Source organism: Rhinatrema bivittatum, unplaced genomic scaffold (genome assembly GCF_901001135.1).
Source record: "Rhinatrema bivittatum unplaced genomic scaffold, aRhiBiv1.1, whole genome shotgun sequence".
Lineage (NCBI taxonomy): Eukaryota > Metazoa > Chordata > Amphibia > Gymnophiona > Rhinatrematidae > Rhinatrema > Rhinatrema bivittatum.
In genome coordinates, this window is record NW_021821455.1 from 31,754 (window position 1) to 56,061 (window position 24,308).

A 24,308-nucleotide genomic window follows, 5' to 3' on the forward strand; every position below is an offset into this window, starting at 1 on the left:
GCAAAGAGGTCCATGAAGGGTGTTCCCCATTGCTGGAAAATGTAGTTTGCTACTTCTTGGTGAAGTTCCCATTCGTGTGGATGGAAAATTCGGCTGAGTCTGTCTGCCTGTATGTTGGCTATGCCTGGAATGTAAGTGGCTTGCAGGTGAATTGAGTGTTTGCACGCCCATTCCCATATCCAAATTGCTTCCCTGCATAGCTGCCAGGATCCTGTGCCGCCTTGTTTGTTTATGTAGAACATCGCTACTTGGTTGTCGGTGTAAATCATAAGTCTGTGACCCCGTAAGTACGGGAGAAAGGTTCGTAACGCATATCGAATCGCTCGGAGTTCCAGGAGATTGATTTGAAATGTTTGTTCTGTTAGTGACCATAGACCTTGTGTTTGAAAGTTGTCCAGATGGGCACCCCAACCTTTCCTGGATGCATCTGTAGTTAGAACTGCATTGTGTGGAAGGGTCGTGAAGGGTGCTCCTTTTATTAAGGTGCGCGGTTGGAGCCACCATTGTAGTTGGGTGATCATTGCTGTGTTTATTTGTATCTTCCAGGTCAATGGTTGTGAATGTTGTTTCCACTGCCTTCGAAGATGCCATTGGATCTGACGCATTTGCAGGCGTGTATTTGGAACGGCATGTATTGCTGCTGCCATGTGGCCTAATGCTACCAGGACTTGTCGAGCCGTAGGTCTTTGCATCTGTTGTAAGGTGCGGAATATTTGTATCATTGTGGTTCGTCGTTCTGGGGTTAGAAAGACTTTGTGTCTGATAGTGTCCAGGAGAACCCCTAGAAATTGTAGGGTTTGGGTAGCTTGAAACTGCGATTTCTGATAGTTGATGAGAAGGCCTAAGTCGTGGAGACAGAGAATGGTTTGTGATAGATCGTGACGCAAGGTCGCAGGGTCCGATGCTGTCAGCAACCAATCGTCTAGGTATGGGAATATTATGATTCCCTGTTGGCGAAGGTGAGCCACCACCACTGCCATGCATTTCGTGAATACTCTCGGTGCTGTAGATAGTCCGAAGGGTAGTACCTTGTATTGATAGTGATTGTTCTGGACTTGGAAAGACAGGTATTTCCATGACGAGGGGTGCATTGGAATATGAGTATAAGCGTCCTTGAGGTCGATACTGCACATCCATGCATTCCGTTGGATTAAGGGTAAGATGGATTTCAGGGATATCATTTTGAATTTCTCTGTAATTATAAATTTGTTGAGCTGTCGGAGATCGAGGATTGGGCGTAGGTCTCCTGATTTCTTTGGAATGAGGAAATACGGGGAGTAAAATCCAGCGTCCCAGGAGGTCTTCGGTAGAATTTGAATTGCTTGTTGTTGTAGCAATTTGTTTAATTCCTGGCGGATTACTATTGCGTTCGTTTGATATATCCTGGACGGAGGATGTGGAATTGGTGGTGTTTGGTGGAATGGGATTTTGTATCCCTGCCGTATGATATTTAGGACCCATTGGTCCGTGGTGATTGAAGTCCAATTTTGATAATAGAGAGATACCCTTCCTGCTTGTTGCTGAAATGGCGGTGGCTGAGGCATTGTTAAAAAGATTGCGATGGTTTGGTGGAAGTGGTTTGTTGCTGTTGGTGTTGCTGTGGGCGTTGAGAACGTCCACGGCCCCTTCTTGGTTGGTTTTGTGAAGAAGTCGGCCTATTATATGTTTGGTAAGATTGGTAAATAGGTGCTCGATAAGATGAGTATTGTCTAAATGGTCTCCGTTGGAAGGTTTGACGTCGGTATTGAGGGAAAAAACGTCTTGTGGGTTGGTACGAAGGTTGAGTGGTTAAGGACTGTACCGCTGCGGATTGTTCTTTTAACTGTGCCACAGTCTCTTGTAGTTTATCTCCAAAAAGGTTATCACCTTTACACGGGAGATTAGCTAGCTTTGTATGAACGTCTTCCCTAATGGAGCTGGACTTCAACCAGGCTAATCTTCTTGCAGCTATGGCACTGGCGGAGACTCGAGAAGCCGTTTCAAATCCTTCATATGTGGTACGGAGGAGGTGACGAATGCCTTCCTCTATATCCTGAACCGGGGAGAAATCTGTGATATCTGGGTTTGCTTTCATCCTTTGTATACAATCATACAGGTATTGTGCTAAATAAAATTGGTGGTGGTATATTCGTGCCCCCAACATAGAGCCTTGATATGCTCGTTTGGCGAAGTCATCAAGAGTTCTCATATCTTTAACTGGTGGAGTTGAGGAATGTAACTTATTCTTCCTAGCCTTTCCCATCGCTGACTCTACCACTAAGGAGGTATGTGGCAGTTGAGTGTTAGAATAATGAGCTGTCTGTTGCAGTTTGTACTTAATATCTATTTTTCGTGACACCGCCGGTATAGTAAACGGGGTGTCCCAGGACTTTTCAAGCAAACTGTGAAGAACCGTGTGTGGGGGTAACGCCGTCGGTTCATGAGGTGTGTCGAAGATCTTGAGAAGATCAAGAGTTTCTGCCCTTGGGTCTGGTATTTTTTGAATAGAAATATTCAACGCCTTACCCATTTTCTCCAGAAATTTTGGGTACGTCAAATCTTCCGGTGGGGAATATGGTTCGTTTTGGTCAACGTCTGGATCCGACGGGTACCCCGTAGAGGAATCCGGGGTAGGGTTGTGGAATTGAGTGTCCTGCCTATCTTTTGGTGAGAATGGCAGTTCGACAGGTTGTTCGTGAAGTGGTGTTATGTTGGAGATAATTGGGGAGTATGGTATTGTTGGATCCACGGGTGATCGGGTTACATTTTCTGATCCTTGGGAACTGATAGACCTAGGAGAAGCATTAACCAATTGTACTGGTGAAGGACTCACTTCTGTTTCTGGGGAAGTAGACATTTCATATGTCTTTGTCACCGTCTCGTAGAAACCCGCTAGAGCATATGATAAGGACTTAAAGGCATCCTTTGTACTTGGAGACATGCTTTGTTTTTTCCTTTTTGAAGAATGAGAAGTGGAAATTTTTGCTTTTAAAATTTCCGATGCTGGTTGAGGTGTAAGCAGCTTGTGGGAGCGGGTTTCCGTTGGTAAAGGTTTTTTCTTTTGTAAGGGTTCCTGTAACGGATTAACCTTATCACGTGGCCTGGAGTGGTAAGAGAAATCCGAAGGGTATCTCTCTGAAGAGGAGGATGAAGTAGCTCCAGAATAACGTTCCCGTTTGTCAAGGTCAGAATGTAAACATTCATTATCTGTTGAGTGGTGTGATGGTGTGTTGTTTAATCTTTTACTGAGATTGCTTAAGGTAGTTGGTGGAACAGTGGGCATTGTATGTGCCGTGTCTTGTTGTTCAATGTGGGTCATATGCTCCGCATTGCGTTGTTGTTTGTGTGTTGGATCTTTCCTTGGTACTGTAGTGCTTCGCGCCGTGTGTGGCGTTTTGCTTCGTGCCATATGCGCCGTTTTGCTTCGCGCCGTGAGCGCCGCTTCGCTTCGAGCCGGGTGAGTCGCTTTGCTTCGCGCCGTATGCGTCGCTTCAGTACGTGACTGATGCGCCGCTTCGCTTCGCGCCGGATGCGCCGCTTCGCTTCGTGGCTGATGCGCCGCTTCGCGGCGATCCGGGTGCGTCGCTTCGCTTCGTGTCGTATGAGCTTCGCTTCGCTTGGTTTTGTGCGTCGCGTCGCTTCGCGGCGTATGTGCTTCGTCTCGTTTGTCAGTTGAAATTTCCGACGCAGTACGAGAATTGCTTCTTTGTACAGAAGTTTTGGCGCGTTTCATTCCCTTATGGAGAGCCCGTCCCTGGTCTGATCGTTGTTCCGAATGATAAGACTCGTCCGAGTCTTTCTCTTGAGGGGACTTATCTTTATGAGAATGTACCGAGACATTAGTCGTTTGTCTCATAGGTACTGAGGGCCTCCGCTCCTCTTGCCACTTACGTTTAGTGGGTCTATCTGAGGCAGTGCCTTGCGATGGGGATGTAATCCCTGAACTCACTTGTGATGGAGATCTCAGGGAGTTCATTCGCTCTGCTCGGGTTCTTCTAGCTCTTGGCGACATTCTCCCACAGGAGGCACAGGTAGCCATCTCGTGGTCTGCTCCGAGGCATCGGTAGCATTTGTCGTGTGTGTCCGTTATCGACATCACCTTCCCGCAGCCGCAGGGTTTAAACCCAGATGGTCTTGGTTTTTGTTTTTCTGACATTATTTTTAGTATTTTGTGAGGAGGTCTTGAAGCTCCGCGTGCGTCTCCCGCGCGCGGAAAAACAGACTGAGGAGAGTCGTTGATCCAGCGCGGGAACACACGCGCAGCCTCAGAGCAAAGCTCTGACATCGCTTAGGAAGCTCCGCCTCCCGGGCCTGACGGACAGATCCCATACAGCATGGCTAATTCATCCTGCTATCTACGGAAACACCGTTTACGGTAAGCAAACTTGCTTAATTAGCCCTGCTGTCATGGGACCTGTCCGTCAGGCCCGGGAGGCGGAGCTTCCTAAGCGATGTCAGAGCTTTGCTCTGAGGCTGCGCGTGGGTTCCCGCGCCGGATTAACAGTTCTCCTCAGTCTGTTTTTCCGCGCGCGGGATCGCACGCGGAGCTTCTATACTCCTCAGTATAAATAACAGATACCAGTAAAAAAAAAAAAAAAAAATGTCTGACACACAACGACCGCCGAGACCCTCAGGATTCAAACCATGTGAATGCGGCAAGGTAATGTCCATTACGGACACACATTCCCTCTGCTATCGCTGTCTGGGGCCAAACCATGACACTGATAATTGCCCTTCATGTGGCCGTATGTCCCCGAGGGCACAAAGAATGAGAGCGGAAAAGATACGAGTGCTGACACACCTCCGTGAAAAAGCTAACAGTGTATCGGACACAAAATCTTCTCCGGGTCCGGGAACTACTCCTCCTCAAACGCAGAGAGGACGTTCCACAAAACATGTTAGCCAACATAAATTAAAATCTAAAATAAATGAGGAGCGTAGGCACAGGGATCGCCCGCCCTCACGAATGAGATCTTCTTCAAGATCAAATAGCTCCCCCTCAAAGAAGAAAGCACTTACCAAGCATTCAAAACCACCATCTACTGACGCGACTCAGGGGGCAGTGAGGCAAAGCGAAAAGGCGCAATCCGGCGCCGTGAAGGACGGCGCAGCTCACACTGGCGCGAGGCACGCTACTGATTCCCTTCCCAATACAAGCCACGTGAGCCCGACGCATCGACGCGGCGCACCATGTGACCCCGCTCATCCAATCACGGCGCACCACGGCGCTTCAGACCGCGCGAGCCGGCACGGCTCAATTATAAATAAAAAATCTCAACGGGGGACCTTAAAGAAACAGTACCCCCTTCAGTCGACAGGCAAAGATAAAACAATAAAAAGGAGGGGAACAGACAGGGATACACAGTCTGCACAACCAACAACCTCAGGTCACACAAGACCTGCAGCACACCTCATTCGTACTATCCCTTCACAGTCACCTCCCCAATGGAACACTACAGAGGAGTCGGACGTGCCCTCTTGTTCCTCCTCCTCCTCCTATTCCTCAATGGGCAGGTCATCTGACCTTACCCAGCCCAAATACTCAAAACAAGCATCTTTTCAAGAACCACTCAATAAAAAGAGAAAACTATCTAAAGATGCTGAACCTGCACAAAATCCTGCCTCTCATGCTTCAACAGGCAACAAACCTCAAATGACAGGGCAAGCACAAGATGCTTTTCATACACTGTCATTAGCCTTATCTGGATTTTTTGAAGCCATGCAAGCCTCCTATCACATGCCAACATCTGTAGATGCTGAACGTCAGTCCACTTCAACCCACACTATAAATCCTGGAAGTCAACAGAACACCTCTCCGAGTCCCAGAGGTACAATTACCCTTTCACCGCCACATCACAACCCACGTTTACCACTTCCGCAATCCTCAATACCACATGCTGGTACACGAGATGCACAGCATACGTCTAACAGTAATTTACACTCACTAGACACGGATGTGTCTCCTGATTCTTCCACGGGATATCCATCAGATCCAGAGGAAGCTTCCCAGGAGCCTTATTCTCCTCCGGAAGATTTAACTTACCCAAAATTCTTGGAGAAAATGGGAACGGCTTTAAACATTCCTATCCAGAAGATACCGGATCCGAGAGCAGACACACTTGATCTCCTAAAAATATTTGATGTGCCAACGGAACCCACTGCATTACCCTCGCATGCAGTTTTGAATGCATTGTTGGAAAAATCATGGGAAACTCCCTTCACAACACAAGCTGTATCCAAGAAAATAGATTTAAAATATAAGATACAAAAATCTCCATATTATTCCACCTCCCAACTACCTCATGCATCGCTTGTAGTTGAATCAGCAATGACTAAAGCACGGAAACAGAGGTTACATTCTACATCTCCTCCTATCAAAGATCTTCGCACCCTGGACGACTTTGCAAAACGAGCCTTTCAAGGAGCAATGTTGGGAGCACGTATAAGTCATCATCAATTTTATCTAGCGCAATACTTATTCAATTCTGTACAACAGCTGAAGACGGAACACAACCTGGTAGGAGTCACGCCCCTCCAAGATATAGAAGAGGCCATACGCCATCTGCTACGCACGGTATACGAAAATTTCGATACGACTTCCAGAGTATCCGCAAGTGCTTTGGCAGCACGTAGGCTGGCATGGTTAAAAGCTAGTTCCATACGTGAAGATGTTCACACCAAACTCGCCAACTTACCGTGTCGAGGTGACAACCTCTTCGGAGACAAACTACAAGACACGGTAGCACAACTTAAAGAACAATCGGTGGCGGTACAATCTCTCACTACACCTTCAACGTATAGTACTAATAGGCGATACTTCCCCCAATACCGTCGACCTACGTTCCAACGTCGACCATACCGATCATATACCTCTTATCGACCACAACCTTATCAACCACCAGCCAGACAACAAAATACTCAGAACCAGTCTCGACGAGGACGTCCACGTCCACAGCGACAACAACAACAACAGCAAACTACGCAATCCAAACCAGTGCAATCTTTTTAGTAATACCCCCGCCACTACCACAGAAAGTCATTGCGGGAGGTATTTCCTCTCACCTACATCAATGGGAGGCCATAACGACAGACCAATGGGTCCTTCACATCGTACAATATGGATATCAAATCCCCTTTCACCTACTACCCACCCTACCACATCCACCACCAAGGAATCATCATCCCCACACGATTCAAATAGAAATGGAATTGACACTGTTATTACAACAACAAGCAATTCAACCTCTTCCCAAAGGATCATGGAATTCGAGTTTTTACTCCCCGTACTTTCTCATTCCGAAAAAGTCCGGGGATCTACGTCCAATTTTAGATCTACGGGAACTCAACAAATTCGTAGTAAACGAAAAATTCAAAATGATATCTCTCAAATCAATCTTACCCTTAATACAACACAAAGCCTGGATGTGCAGCATAGATCTAAAGGATGCATACACTCACATTCCAATGCACCCCTCTTCATGGAAATACCTCTCGTTTCGAGCCAACAACAATCACTTCCAATACAAAGTACTACCGTTCGGACTCTCGACGGCTCCCAGAGTTTTCACCAAATGCATGGCAGTGGTAGTGGCACATCTCCGTCAACAGGGGATCATGATTTTTCCGTACCTGGACGACTGGCTATTGGTAGCAACAGATCCCACCACACTTCGTCAAAATCTTTCGGACACCATTCATTGCCTGAACACGCTAGGACTTCAAGTCAATTACCAAAAGTCTCAATTACAACCAACACAGATCCTACAATTCATCGGAGTTATATTGGACACTACCAAACACAGAGTATTCCTTCCAAAAGACAGGAGACTGACCATGAGACAGATATTTCTCCATTTGCGAACACTTCATACAACATCAGCCCGCCAAATCTTAGTTGCGTTGGGTCACATGGCGGCTTCCATTTACACAGTCAACAACACCCGCCTACACATGCGCATACTTCAATGGCATCTACGACGACAATGGACACAACATTCACAACCTCTCTCTTGGAGGGTAACTCTTACGACACCCATGATCACTCAACTCGATTGGTGGCTCCAGAATCACACCTTGACCAACGGAGCACCGTTTACAGTGCTACCCCACAATGCCGTAGTCACCACGGACGCCTCCAAGAAAGGATGGGGAGCACATTTCAATCATCTCCAGACGCAAGGCCTCTGGTCGACCATAGAAAGGACCTTTCAAATCAACCTTCTGGAACTCAGAGCGATTCGTTACGCACTACGGACATTTCTTCCGTATTTACATGGCCACAGAGTAATGATTTATACGGACAATCAGGTTGCAATGTTTTATATCAACAAACAGGGGGGAACAGGATCCTGGCCCCTATGCAACGAAGCCATAAAGATCTGGAATTGGGCATGCCAGCACTCCATCTACCTACAAGCAACCTACATTCCGGGCATAGCGAACACTCGAGCAGACAAGCTGAGTCGGGTGTTTCATCCTCACGAATGGTCAGTGAATCAAGACGTAGCAGACTCGATCTTTGCAACGTGGGGATACCCGTCCATCGACCTCTTTGCAACCGAACACAATCGCAAAGTGGACAGGTTCTGTTCAGTATGGCCCAGTCAGCTACGACAGACACAAGATGCATTTCTCCTTCCTTGGACGGAACCGCTGATGTACGCGTTTCCCCCAATACCCTTGATCACACGTACGCTACAAAAGTGCATGTTAGATGCGACACAAATGATTCTCATTGCACCGGCCTGGCCACGTCAGCATTGGTACACGCATCTACTCCAACTGTCCATCGAACAACCACTCCGTCTACCACATCGGGTGGACCTACTTTCTCAGGAACAAGGTGCCCTGCTACACCCTCTCCACTCCTCTCTTCATCTCACGGCATGGAGACTGAACGGATCCTCCTTACCGAACAAGGTGTCTCCTTATCTGTACAGGAAGTAATCCTGGCAGCCAGGAAACCATCTACAAGACGTAATTACCAATTTAAATGGAAACGTTATGCAATCTGGTGTACAACGGAACGTTTAGACCCCCTATCTTGTTCCCCATCCAGACTACTGGATTACCTTCACACGTTGTACGTAGCAGGACTTGCAACCGCGTCAGTACGCGTTCATCTCAGCGCTATAGCGGCCAGACATAGACCTTATAAAGGTCAATCAATTTCTCTACATCCAATGATATCCAAATTCTTGAAAGGGCTCAATCACTTGCGACCACCAGTCGTCAAACCTCCAATTCAATGGGACTTAAACATGGTTCTCAATCAACTGATGAAGCCACCCTTTGAACCCATACATACCGCTCACCCGAAATACCTGACATGGAAAACGGTGTTTCTAGTGGCCATTACCTCAGCACGGAGGGTGAGTGAATTACAAGCCCTGGTACATTATTCGCCATATCTTCAATTTCACCCACAAAAGGTGACACTTCGACCTCATCCATCTTTTCTACCAAAGGTAGTAACTCCATTTCATCTTAATCAGTCTATAGACCTACCAACGTTCTATCCAGAACCTCATGCTTCTGAACACGAAAAACTTCTACACACTTTAGACTGCAAAAGGACTTTGGCAATCTACACCTTAAGAACCCAATCGCCATCTCGTCCCTCGCAACTTTTTCTTTCCTATAACCCAACCACACCAGAAAAACCTGTTGCGAAACGAACCATAGCCAGTTGGATAGCTCAATGTATCCAATTTTGTCATTCCAAACAGAACATCACTTTGCACGCTCGACCAAAAGCTCACCAAACACGACAGGTGGCAACTTCTCTGGCATATCTCACACAGGTCCCTCTTCTGGACATATGTAAAGCAGCAACATGGGCATCACTACATACCTTTGCAGCCCATTACTGTCTTCATCAACAAGCCACGCATGATGCACAAGTGGGTCAATCGGTCCTACAGTCATCACTTTCACTAAAACCAGGGTCGACAGCCACTTAATCACGCCACGCTACCAGACAAAATCACAAATTCAGCGTGGCAGGCAGCTGTGGACTCCCATGACAGCAGGGCTAATTCAGCCTGCTATCGACGGGAAAGAGCAGGTTTGCTTACCGTAAACGGTGTTTCCGTAGATAGCAGGATGAATTAGCCATGCTGACCCACCCACCTCCCTGGCTATCGACCGGTCTACACGATCACGCTTGCTATATCACAGACTGAGGAGAACTGTTAATCCGGCGCGGGAACCCACGCGCAGCCTCAGAGCAAAGCTCTGACATCGCTTAGGAAGCTCCGCCTCCCGGGCCTGACGGACAGTCCCATGACAGCATGGCTAATTCATCCTGCTATCTACGGAAACACCGTTTACGGTAAGCAAACCTGCTCTTAGAAACCGAAACTTGAACGTAGGAAAAGACCCCATGGCCCATCTAGTTGGGATGGACGCTGGGAAATGTAGTCCTGCACTGTCTTTCCTCTGGCTCAGTTTTTGGGAATTGTGGGAAATGTAGTCCTAGGGCGTGGGTTGTTGCAATTGGCTGATTAATAAAGCCAAGTCCTGTTCCCTTTATAAAAACCAAAATGGGTAACTCTGCAGCCTCTCAGAGAGACTGGGGGGGCAGGGGGAGGGGAAAAGAAAGGAGGAGGGGAGAGCAGGGAGGTGGGAGAAGGAAGGAGGGAAAAGGGAGGGATTGTGGGGAGAGAGCAGGGTGAGGAGGCGCAGGAGGGAGGGAGACTGAGAAGGATCAGGGAGAGGGTAAGTGAGAGAGAGGATGTGAGAGAGCCCCCTCTGACTGCTGCCCTCTGCCGTCCCCGCCCAGCACTGACAGCAGGAGCTGAGGCTGCTCACAAGGCTGCAGGATTCAGGATCAGCTGGGACTGCGCTCTCAGGAATATTGGGACTGGCAGACTGGGAGCTCAGATTCATACATTATACCTGGAAGGAGAGCATCAGCTGATGAGGAAGGAAGCAATCCTGGAGCTAGGACCTGCCCTCAAGGATGATGTGGTATCCTCTAGCACTGAGAATAGTTCTCCAGGAGCAGGGACCCAGGAGGGAAGACTGGGAGCTCAGATTCATACATTATACCTGGAAGGAGAGCATCAGCTGATGAGGAAGGAAGCAATCCTGGAGCTAGGACCTGCCCTCAGGATGATGTGGTATCCTCTAGCACTGAGAATAGTTCTCCAGGAGCACGGGCCCAGGAGGGAAGACTGGGAGCTCAGATTCATACATTATACCTGGAAGGAGAGCATCAGCTTGATGAGGAAGGAAGCAATCCTGGAGCTAGGACCTGCCCTCAGGATGATGTAGTATCCTCTAGCACTGAGAATAGTTCTCCAGGAGCACGGGCCCAGGAGGGAAGACTGGGAGCTCAGATTCATACATTATACCTGGAAGGAGAGCATCAGCTTGATGAGGAAGGAAGCAATCCTGTAGCTAGGACCTGCCCTCAAGATGATGTAGTATCCTCTAGCACTGAGAATAGTTCTCCAGGAGCACGGGCCCAGGAGGGAAGACTGGGAGCTCAGATTCATACATTATACCTGGAAGGAGAGCATCAGCTTGATGAGGAAGGAAGCAATCCTGTAGCTAGGACCTGCCCTCAGGATGATGTAGGTATCCTCTAGCACTGAGAATAGTTCTCCAGGAGCACGGGCCCAGGAGGGAAGACTGGGAGCTCAGATTCATACATTATACCTGGAAGGAGAGCATCAGCTTGATGAGGAAGGAAGCAATCCTGGAGCTAGGACCTGCCCTCAAGATGATGTAGGTATCCTCTAGCACTGAGAATAGTTCTCCAGGAGCACGGGCCCAGGAGGGAAGACTGGGAGCTCAGATTCATACATTATACCTGGAAGGAGAGCATCAGCTTGATGAGGAAGGAAGCAATCCTGGAGCTAGGACCTGCCCTCAGGATGATGTAGTATCCTCTAGCACTGAGAATAGTTCTCCAGGAGCACGGGCCCAGGAGGGAAGACTGGGAGCTCAGATTCATACATTATACCTGGAAGGAGAGCATCAGCTTGATGAGGAAGGAAGCAATCCTGTAGCTAGGACCTGCCCTCAAGATGATGTGGTATCCTCTAGCACTGAGAATAGTTCTCCAGGAGCACGGGCCCAGGAGGGAAGACTGGGAGCTCAGATTCATACATTATACCTGGAAGGAGAGCATCAGCTGATGAGGAAGGAAGCAATCCTGGAGCTAGGACCTGCCCTCAGGATGATGTGGTATCCTCTAGCACTGAGAATAGTTCTCCAGGAGCACGGGCCCAGGAGGGAAGACTGGGAGCTCAGATTCATACATTATACCTGGAAGGAGAGCATCAGCTGATGAGGAAGGAAGCAATCCTGGAGCTAGGACCTGCCCTCAGGATGATGTGGTATCCTCTAGCACTGAGAATAGTTCTCCAGGAGCACGGGCCCAGGAGGGAAGACTGGGAGCTCAGATTCATACATTATACCTGGAAGGAGAGCATCAGCTTGATGAGGAAGGAAGCAATCCTGGAGCTAGGACCTGCCCTCAAGATGATGTAGTATCCTCTAGCACTGAGAATAGTTCTCCAGGAGCAGGGACCCAGGAGGGAAGACTGGGAGCTCAGATTCATACATTATACCTGGAAGGAGAGCATCAGCTTGATGAGGAAGGAAGCAATCCTGGAGCTAGGACCTGCCCTCAAGATGATGTAGTATCCTCTAGCACTGAGAATAGTTCTCCAGGAGCAGGGGCCCAGGAGGGAAGACTGGGAGCTCAGATTCATACATTATACCTGGAAGGAGAGCATCAGCTGATGAGGAAGGAAGCAATCCTGTAGCTAGGACCTGCCCTCAAGATGATGTGGTATCCTCTAGCACTGAGAATAGTTCTCCAGGAGCACGGGCCCAGGAGGGAAGACTGGGAGCTCAGATTTATACTTTATACAATGAGCAGGAGAAACTCTCTGTAATCTCATTGTATAAAGAAAAAATAGCAACTGTAGCAGCAAAATATATGCTATCCTGCCACCAGACCACAAATGAAACCTGAATAGGGACAATATGCAACATAAGAATATAAAAATTGCCATACTGGGTGAGTCTGAGGGTGCATCAAGCCCAGTATCCTGCTTCCATTAGTGGTCAATCCAGCTCACAGGTACCTGGCAAGATCCCAAACAGTAAATAGTTCCCATGCTGCTATCACACAGTGAGAAGCAGTGGCTATTCTCTAAGGGCCTGATTTTAAAAAGCATTTACTCGAGTAAAAACCAGGTTTACTGGAGTAAATTCACTTTACTTGAGTAAGTGGGTTTTTGAAAATTGCTACAATATATGCCATTGACTTGTCTATAGGATTTACTCACATAAGTGCACTTTACTTGAGTAAATGGCTTTTGAAAATTGCTACAATAGTAGCTACATTTACGCATGTAACTCCTTTTGAAAATTACCCCCTAAGTATACTTGGTTAATAACAATTTCTGGACTTCTTCTCCAGGATCTTGTCTAATCCTTTTTTAATCCTAGCTATGCTACTTTTCTTAACCACATCCTCTGCCAATGAATTCCACAGCTCAATTGTGCATTAAGTGAAAAAGAATTTTCTCCTATATGTTTTGAATGTGCTACTTACTAACTGCCCTTGGTCAGGACCATTCCTGTTGCTTCGGTCCTAAATGATGAGCTCTTTCAAAGATTATTTTTCCTCTCAGCTCTTGTAGGTCCAGTTCCTCCAAGAGCCAGTCCTCCAAAAAGGTACTCACATTAACCGAATTTTCATCCTCAACGATCCCCACAAATCTGATGTTAGACCTGCGGGCTCTGTTTTCCAAGTTGTCGATCTTGAGCCTTTTCTCCTGCATTTCTTTCTCTAATGACTGCACACGCCTCTCCAGTTGCAAAACATCGTCTTCCACTGTCGACACTTGCCTCTCAACATGATCAAGACGTGGAGTAATGTCAGATAAAGACGATTTAAGCTCCTCAATTTGAGAAGATATATGTGACAATCTTTCATCCAACGCCGAGGACACTACATCAGTAAGTTTAACAATTAGAGCTGAGTCACATCCTTCTGCGGTTCCAACTCCCATGCAGTCGGCCATTTTGGGCGAGGCTGGTTTCGCCCTCTCTTTCTCTCATTTAGCCTTTCGAAGCACCATCCAGTCAGGGGTTTGCCGCATCCAGCCCAAATTAAGCCAATCAGTTACTGTATATTTTTGTTGTGAGACCCGATTGTGATCGCACGCGATCGGGTCCCCCCACCTCCTCCGGCGGGCTTGTACCGGGTCTCCCTTCCAGCGGTCCGCGGCGCACGGGCCGCAGCGCAGCAATGGCTTCCCCCCGAGAAGCAGCGTCTGCAGGATCGCGGCCGGCTCCACCCCTTAAAGGGGCCGGGACGCAGAGTAGGGGCCGGCCCAGGAAGATGACGTCAGCTAAAGAGGGAGATTTAAACGCTGCTCAGTGAAGGACTGGTTGCCTTCACAAACAGGTCCCTTGGTTGCTGTGTTGTGCTGTCTCGGATCTCTTGACTCCTGTTTGTTCTGACTTGCCTTGCCTGCCGCCTGCCTTGGACCCCGGATTGGACTGTGCCTTGCTTTGCCTGCTGCCTGCCTTGGACCCCGGATTGGACTCTGTTTTGCCTTTTGCCTGCTGCCTGCCTTGGACCCCGGATTGGACTCTGTTTTGCCTTTTGCCTGCTGCCTGCCTGGACCCCGGATTGGACTCTGACTTTGCCTTTGCCTGCTGCCTGCCTGGACCCCGGATTGGACTTCACGCTGCCTTGGCTACCATCCGTTCTGACCCCTGCCTGGAATCTGGACTGCCTGTCTAGTTATCTTTGGCCTGTACTCAGATCACGCTGTGGCCTAGTGAAGGGTACTGAGGGGTTGGCTGTTCCGGGATTTCCACCTTCCGGAGGCGAAGGTCACCCAGTCTCCTCAGGTGAGTGTCCTCTCACTCCGGGTTTAGGGTCCACTAGCATAACAATTTTGGCACCAAGGTAGAAGAAAATTCAATCACGTGCGGTGTGGAATTGTACACAAAGGGACAGACGGTACCCGGAGCTCAGCTCGGTGCTGCTGGCTATTAATCTTATTTTTAATCATATTTTTAATCATATTTTAACCAAGTTTTTTCACTAGTATGTCCGCAGTGGCTTTTGAAGAGAATACTGGCAGGCTGAGCTCACTGCTGGGGTATGTGTAGGGTGAGGTCAGCTTTGAAATCTGACTCCATCTCCCTCTGCTGACAGGGGAGCATAACATTGGTCCTGAGTCCATCTGTCTACACTAAGAAAAACAAAATTATCAGATAAGGAATTTCTCCAATTTCTTCATTCTTTTTCTGACTTCGACCATAGGTCTGCCAGCTGCAGGGTTTTACATAAGAAATGCCCTTCTGGGTCAGACCAAAGGTCCATCAAGCCCAATATCCTGTTTCCAGAGTGGCCAATCCAAGTCACAAGTACCTGGCAAGTTCCCAAACATTAGATAGATCACAAGATACTATTGCTTATTAATTACTGTAATAGCAGTTTGTGGATTTAACCTCTAGGAACTTATCCAAACATTTTTTTTAAATATATTTTATTAACCATTTTTTTAACAAAACTCTTTTCAATTAAACAGTATGAAGTACAAATGGTATCATTATAGTTATATAGTATGCAGTTTTCAGGGATATACGTATAGTTAAAGTCTCAGGTTTATTTCATGATCAAACTATGATGTTCTCGTTCAGGTCCAGTTCCGTTTCCTCCAATAAGTCTATGGATTGATGGTCAGAGTCCACTTATTATAAGAATATAAGAAATGCCATACTGTGTCAGACCAAGGGTCCATCAAGCCCAGTATCCTGTTTCCAACAGTGGCCAATCCAGGGTTCGAAAGCATTAAAATCATAATATAATATAACATCACATCTAGGAGCATAAAATATTTGTGGCCATCTCCATGTCTGGTATGTCTTCCATATTGCGAAAAATCTGGGTTGATTATGGTATTTTCTTGCTGTCAACTTATATAGCTCACACATTCTATCTACTTTTGAAACGAGCATATGAATTGTGATGGAGCCAGATGCCTTCCAATCCGCTGCTATAACACATTGAGAGGCTATGAAGATGCATCAAAAGCCACTCATATTTAGAACTGGTCAAAGGTACGTTCAACAGCGCCTGCTCAGGGAGTAAATTGATTGTACTCTGAAATATTTGCCGTAAGAAGTTGGATACCTTCCCACAAAATTGCACTATTATTGGGCATTCCCACCACATATGGACAAAAGTGCCTCTGTTTCTGCATCCTCGCCAGCAAGTGTCGGTATCCCTTAGTTTTTCCTTCCATAATTTAAGCGGTGTGTAATACCAGCGAAAGAGTACTTTATAGCTATTTTCTGTTAAAGAGGCGGCTATCGAACTTCGTTTGGTATTGAGAAAAATCATATCCCAACTGGTCGAATCTAGATTTTTCCCTAAATCTTTCTCCCATGACCTAATAAATGATGTTGATTCACTTTTGTCATTGTTGAGGTAATTGTAAATTTTTGTAATTCCCCCTTTTAATCCAAACATTTTTTTTAAACCCAGTTACACTAACTGCTGAAACCACAACATCTGGCAATGAATTCCAGAGTTTAACGATGTGGGGAGTGAAAAGAATTGTTTTTCTTTGATTTGTTTTAAATGAGCTAATTGCTGACTTCATGGAGTGCCCCCTGGTCCTTCTATTGTCTGAGAGAGGAAATAACCGATTTACACTAACTTGTTCAAGTCCTTTCATGATTTTGTAGACTTCTATCATATTCCCCCTCAGTTGTCTCTTCTCCAAATTGAACAGCCCTAACCTCTTTAGCCTTTCCTCATAGGGCAGCCATTTCATGCCCCTTATCATTTTGGTCGCCCTTCTCTGCACTTTCTCCAGTGCAGCTATATCCTTTTTGAGATGCAGTGACCAGAATTGCACACAGTATTCCCACATGCAGTCTCACCATGGAGTGATAGAGGCATTATGGCATCCTCTGTTTTATTTTCCATTCCTTTCCTAATAATTCCTAACATTCTGTTTGCTTTTTTGACTGCCGCAGCACACTGGGCTGACTATTTCAATGTATTATCCACTATGATGCCTAGATCTCTTTCCTGGGTGGTAACTCCTAAGATAGAAACTAACATTGTGCAAATACAGCTTGGGTTATTTTTCCCTATATGCATCACCTTGCACTTGTCCATGTTACATTTCATCTGCCATGTGGAAGCCCAATCTTCCAGTCTCACAAGGTCCTCCTGCAATTCATCACAATCCACTTATTTATTTATTTATTTAATTTCTTTTACTATACCGATGCTCAAGACTAGGTCTTATCGTACCGGTTTACAATGTAACTGAGGGGAAACCACTTGAGATTTAACTACTCTACATAATATTGTGTCATCCGCAAATTTGATTACCTCACTCGTCGTACACCTTTTGAGATCATTTATAAATATATTAAAAAGCACCGGTCCAAGTACAGATCCCTGAGGCACTCCACTGTTTACGTTTTTCCTCTGTGAAAATTGACCATTTAATCCTACTCTGTTTCTTGTCTTTTAACCAACTTGCAATCCAAAAAAGGACATCATCTCCTATCCCATGACCTTTTAGTTTTCTTAGAATCCTCGCATGCGGGACTTTGTCAAACACCTTCTGGAAATCCAAATATACCACATCTACCGGTTCATCTTTGTCCACATGTTTATTCACCCCTTCAAAAAAATGTAGGAAATTTGTGAGGCAAGACTTCCCTTGGTAAATCCATGTCGGCTGTGTCCCATCAGTTTGTAAATCAGGCCTACCACATCCTTCCAGGTTCACCGTGATTTGGTTCAGTTGATCAGAATCATCACCCATGAAAACCTTCTCCGGAATGGGTCTCTCTCCAACATCCTCTTCAGTAAACCCTGAAGCAAAAAAATAGTTTAATCTTCTCTAAGTGCCCCTTTAACCTCTTGATCATCTATGGTCCAACCAACTTCATTGGAGGCTTATTTGCAAATGCTTATGCTTTATCCTATTTTCTTCTGAAGGATCCTTCTTCCAATTTTTTAATGAAGATCTTTAATAAAAAATAGCCTCTTTCACCTCACCTTTTAATCATGCTAGTAATCGTTTTGCCTTCCTTCCACTTCTCTTAATGCATGGAATACATCTGGTCTGTGTTTCTAGGATGGTATTTTTTAACAATGTCTATGCCTGTTGCACATTTTTTAGCTTTGTAGCTGCACCTTTCATTTTTTTTCTACCTATTTTCTCATTTTTCAGTTTCCCTTTTGAAAGTTTAGCGCTAGAGCAGTGGATGTACCTACTCTTCCCCTTCCACTCAATTTAAATTTGATCATATTATGATCACTATTGCCAAGCGGCCCCCACCACCATTACCTCTCTCACCAAATCCTGTGCTCCACTGAGAATTAGATCTAAAATTGCTCCCTCCCTAGTCGGTTCCTGAGCTAATTGCTCCATAAAACTGTCTTTTATTCTATCTAGAAACTTTATCTCTCTAGCATGCCCTGATGTTTTACTCACCCAGTCAATATTGCCTGACTTTCTATCTATTTAAAATAAAACACACAAACCTCTGTTTGTTGCCTGAATTTCTGACTACCTATTTAAAATAAAACACACAAGCACCCTAAATAATATACCTCAATAATTTAATTCTCCCTAATACTTTAATGTTTAAAAAATGTCCCCAAGTAGTACTTACTTATTCTTTCCAACCCCCAGCAAGATGATCCTCTCCTCTCAGTGCTCCCACTGGATTTAACAGACAATCCAGCTTTATATGGTTTCCCGTCGATAGCAGGATGAATTAGCCATGCTGTCTGGGAGCGTCGACACGACCGGAGTAGGCAGAGCTTCCCTCAGATAGTGTCAGAGTTTTCAACTCTGTGCGTCTGCGCGGTCAACTTCCCACGCAAATCCGTTTCTCTCCTCAGTCTCTTTTTTTCTGCGAGCTAATAGCATGCGGGGTTCCCTCTCTCTCTCTCCTCGTTGGATTTTTTGCGATATTTCGCCTTTTTTTTTTCAAGAAAATGTTTTCGTGCAGTATGGCACCTAAACCCTCCGGGTTTAATTACTGCCAATGTGGCAAAATTATATATTTGTTTAGGCCCAGATCATGACCAGTCCTCTTGCAGGGACTGCGGTCGGATGTCTCCCAGGGCCAGAAGACAACACGCGGACCGAATAGCGCGTTTCAGAGCGCCCTCCACACAGTCTTCTCCGGGACCGGAGAAAACTAAAAAGAATAGAGAAAAAAGGCCTGCGTCGTCCTATTTTCTTCTGAAGGATCCTTCTTCCAATTTTTTAATGAAGATAACTGGCAGCAGCTAGAGGCAGTGGGGGTGGGAATGAGAGGGAAGGGTGTTCCAGATTCAGACTGAGACTAGGATCACTCGCCTTATATTAGTGACTGACAGGGCTTGCACCAGTAACTGACAAGGCTTACCTTAATACTCCTCTCTCTCTCACACACACACATTGAGTTAGAACACCTGAGTGCCAGGTAGGGTTTATTATTAGCTAATAGGAATAATTAGACAAAGGGGATTAGTACAAATAACACTAAAGGGCTGACTGCAATAATCAAAGAAGGTAATCAATCAGAATATACATTAGATAATAGGAATAATAATAATATGGCCTGACATATCTCTTAGGTAAACAGTCCAGTGCAGAGAAGTGCAGGCTGGCAGCTCCTCAGTCCATCGGTCTTCTCCTGCTTGCTTGGGTCAGTCCTTTTATCTATTGCTTTGCTGCGTTACTGGACAGCCACATATTAAAAGACACCTTGAAAGTGGATTGTGTCAGAGGTCACCTTATCTTTCTTCCAGCAGAAAGCAATCGTGCGGGGGTATTAGATGTGAGGCACAGTCCTCTGCATCCCTGCATATTTGTAAGTTACGTTAAGCGGTTCTGAATTGGCCTGGCCCAGAACTGGTTCTCTACAGCCTCTGTTCATTCTCTCTGTTTGTAGCTCTGAGTTCATCAAGAGTGAGATTCAAGCAAAATAATCCCATAACAGGGGGGAAACAGAGCAGTGACAGGGAATGGAGGGGAGAGGGAGAGTGAGGGCACATGGGATGTAGGAGGGAGAGAAACACAGGAGGGAACAGGGCCTGGAGGAGGATAAGAGACAGAGGGGACAGAAGAGGGAGAGAGAAGGTCAGAGAGGACAGATAAGGGAGAGAGATAAACAGAGCAGAGGAGAGGGAAGAGACAGTGGTGGCACAAGGAACAGACAGAAGAGTGAAAGAGGAGGCAGATTCAGGGGCTGAGGGGTAAATATATGTAAATGCATGCAAATAAGGGGAGGCACCCAGTACACAAGTGTGTAATCCTGGTCTGTGGAAAAGTTGGCAACCTTTGTCTAACCCCCGTCCAAAAAAAATAAATCTCAGCTGAGCCCTTCATCAGATGCTGACAGGATTTCTGACACATATTTGTATTATGTTTATATTTATAAAGCAAAGTTTCATATTTAAAAGTACCCATTGTTATTTATTTATTTATTTATTTATTTATTTATTTAAAGTCTCTTCTATACCGATAGCCGTTCACACATCGTATCGGTTCACAAAAAAAACAACTTTTGGGCGGAGCCCTTACAAGTAACCGAAGAATACAATTAACAGGAAGAGTGGATAATACTGAAAGGCAAAACAAAATCAATAAATAAATACAACAACTATAACATAAATAACAATGTACAAGAATCAGCGGTCATAAAGCATTCTTAGTCAGAAATCGGTGGATGATTCACAGAGGAATTTTTATGTAGGGGGAGGTGACATGGGGTAGGCTGGCTGGAAAAGCCAGGTTTTCAGTTACCACCATCTCAGTACAATCCTGTGTTACAGGATTGTACTGAGATGGTGGTGCTGGGTTTCAAAATGAATGATGAATGTAATTATCTCAGGGGAGGGTTTACGAACCTGAAGCTATTTTGAGAGAAAGGGATACAAGGCTGAAGGTTCACTTAGGGTATTTAATACTCTTGTACCAGCTCTGCCCATAGCACAAAGCCCTTAACCCCACACTGGCACCAGCCTGCAAGTGTCAGAAGGTGGAAGTAGCCTCATGCTGCTCTTGCATGGTCCTGCGAGGGCTGGAAGAAGGTAGAGATGTGCGTGCATTGGTCAGCATGGCCAGAGGGAGGAGGCAGCATGCGACTGCCCTCCCATCAGCCAACAAGGAGTAAAGCTGCAGCAGCATCAGATTAATGGGGCAGGAGAGATGGAGGAGACTGCTGGGTGAAAGTGGCCCTGGCTGAGTCTGATCTTAGTCTCTCCAAGTCGCTGCTAATGCCCTCTTAGCACTCGCATTGTGTGAAAGGGAATTTCCTGCTGCAGACCATGGGGAGTTCTATGCACAGGGAGCGTCTCGATGCATCAGACCCGTGGCACTCAGTATAATTCAAACAATTTCCTGTATCGTTCTGGCACATTTTCTTGGTCTTTGATTGCATCGTTTGTTAAATGTCATCACGTGTCACCTGTGTGCATTTTCTGGCGCGGTGAGATGCGAGCGTTCCTAATAAAGCATCTTCTGCATTTATTGCATGAGAATGATCTCTCTCGGGACAGGGTCTCCATATGAGTTTGTGTTGTGCAGAGCTTGATCAGATTGAACCTCATTTGTATGCCAGGGTTTATTGGGGATGATCTTGTGTCTCTCCTCTGTGGATTTTCATGTGTCTTCTGTGAAAGTGTTTTATTACACTCATTATATGAAAATGGTCTCTCTTCTGTTTAAACTTTCCTGTGCGAGATTAATGTAAACTTAGAAAGGAAGGTTTTCCTCCACTCAGGACTCCAGTGTGGACTTTCTGGTGTAGTGAGAGGTCAGACTCCCTAATGTACATTTTCCACATTCAGTACAAGACAATTGTCTCTCTCCTGTATGGATTTTCTGGTGCGAGATTAGTATATTAATTTTATTATTTATTTATAAGCTTTTTTTATACCGAAGTTTAGCTAGATACCTTCACTCCAGTTTATAGATAAAACAACATATTACAATTTGGGAAGCAACTGACATAAACAATATGTTACAAAAAGGAATAACAAGAAATGGATCAACTTATATAACATCGTGAAACATGGTATGTAATATTCCAATTTAGGTAACTGCTTCTCGAACAGTGTAATGGGGAAGGTAAAAGCTATAGTTGGATTGTGATACCGGTGGTGGGTTGTTTATAGCCAACTTCGAATATCAACGCCAATTAAGCCTGCGATTAAATATTGAATATCAACAATTTTGAATAATAATAGCGGGTTAACCGTTATCTATAGTAGACTCGCCAGTGTTAATATTTAACAGACAGTGGTTGGTTATTTAATAGTCAGTGGTTGGTTACGTTGTTCGTTGTGTGTGATTAGCCAATTCCGTCTTTGAAGGTTTGTCTGAAGAGCCATGTTTTGAGTTCTTTTTTAAATGTTTTGGGGTTGGTTTGTGAACTTAGGTGCTCTGGTAGTGAGTTCCATAGTTTAGGTCCTGCAAAGGAGATGGCTCTGTTTCTTACGTTGGATAATTTGGCGTGTGATATTGATGGAATGTCTAATTGTAGTTTGCAGGTGGTTCTTGTGGTGCATTGTGGTCTGTGTTTCTGTATGATGTTGTTTAGGGAGGTGCTTTCAACATTGTGTATTGTGTTGTGTAAGATGGTTAGGGTTTTGAATACGATTCTTTTTTCTATAGGTAGCCAGTGTATTTATGTATTTATTTATTTAAATTCTTTTAATATACCGATGCTCAAGACGAGGTCTTATCGTACCGGTTTACAATAAACTAGGGTGGTAAACCAGTTAACACTGAAAGCGAAAGTTACATTACAACAGGGAATGTATAACAAGGCTTTTTTGAAGAAAAATAAGGGATAGATTAACAATTTCTAACTGGTGAGCAGCGCTTGTAAGCAGAGAGCAGTTGCGTACATGGTAAAATTATATACAATATATACAGTGAAGTCGATTAGGCGAGTTACAAGAGGGCGTAGTTAGCCGGAAAACAGTTCCTTTGTGAGGCGAAAAACACCAGACGTTACTGAGGGGTGTTGGACCGTGTGGGTTACCAGATAGTTTCTTCAAGGAAATGCTTGGGTGAACAGCCAAGTTTTTAATTTTTTTCTAAATGTCAAATGACAATGTTCCTGGCGGAGATCTGACGGGAGATTGTTCCAGTGATGTGGACCAGCAGTTGATAGCGCTCGTTTTTCAATTGTGTTGTGTATAACTGATTTGTTAGGAGGCGTCTGTAGGGAGTCTCTGTATGCAGATCTGGTTGGTCTTGCTGAGGAGTGAAGTTTGAGGGGTATGATGAGTTGGAGAGATGATTGCTGAAATATGGTTTTATGTATGATGGTCAGTGTCTTGAAGAGGATTCTGTAGTGGATGGGTAGCCAGTGAAGTATTTTAAGAATCGGTGTGATGTGGTCCATGCGGCGAGAGTTTGTGAGGATCCTGGCTGCAGAGTTCTGCAGCATCTGAAGAGGTTTGGTAGATGAGGCCAGAAGACCAAGCAGAAGCGCATTACAATAATCAATCTTCGAGAATAGTATGGCCTGAAGGACTGAGCGGTAGGTCATGGAAATGTAAGAGGGGTCTTAACTGTTTTAGGACCTGTAGTTTATAAAAGCCTTCTTTGGTGGTGTTGTTGATGAATTTTTTAAGGTTCATTCTGGAGTCTAGGATGGCTCCAAGGTCTCTTACTTGATTTACTAGAGGTGTAATTGAGATGTTGGCTAGTAGGTTATTATCATTGGGGGAGATGACCAGCAGTTCAGTCTTGGACGTGTTGAGGACAAGGCTGAACCAGTGTAGACTATTTAGTACCGGGGTGATGTGGTCAGATTTTCTTTTGCCAGTGAGGATTCTGGCTGCGGCGTTCTGCAGTAATTGTAGTGGTCTTAATGACTTTTTAGGTTGATCTGTCAGAAGTGAATTACAGTAGTCGAGGCCCATGAATATAAGTGATTGTAGGATGGTTCTGAAATTTTGGTGGTATAGTAGTGGCTTTAGTTTTTTAAGGATTTGAAGTTTGTGGAAACCATCTTTGATTTTCATTGAGATGTGCTTTTTGTAGTTGAGCTCGGTATCTATCCATATTCCGAGGTCTTTCACGTTGTCCTTTAGTTGGATGCATATGTTGTCGAGTTGAATGGAGAGGTTTTTGTTTATTCCTGAGTTTTTACTCTCTATCAATAAGCACTAGGTTTTGCTTATGTTTAGACATAGCTTCAGGTGGTTTAGCATGTTTCTTATTAATTCGAGGTAGGAGGCAGCGAGTAGCATTGTATCTTCGATGTTGGTAGTTATTGGTATGAGTAGTTGGATGTCGTCG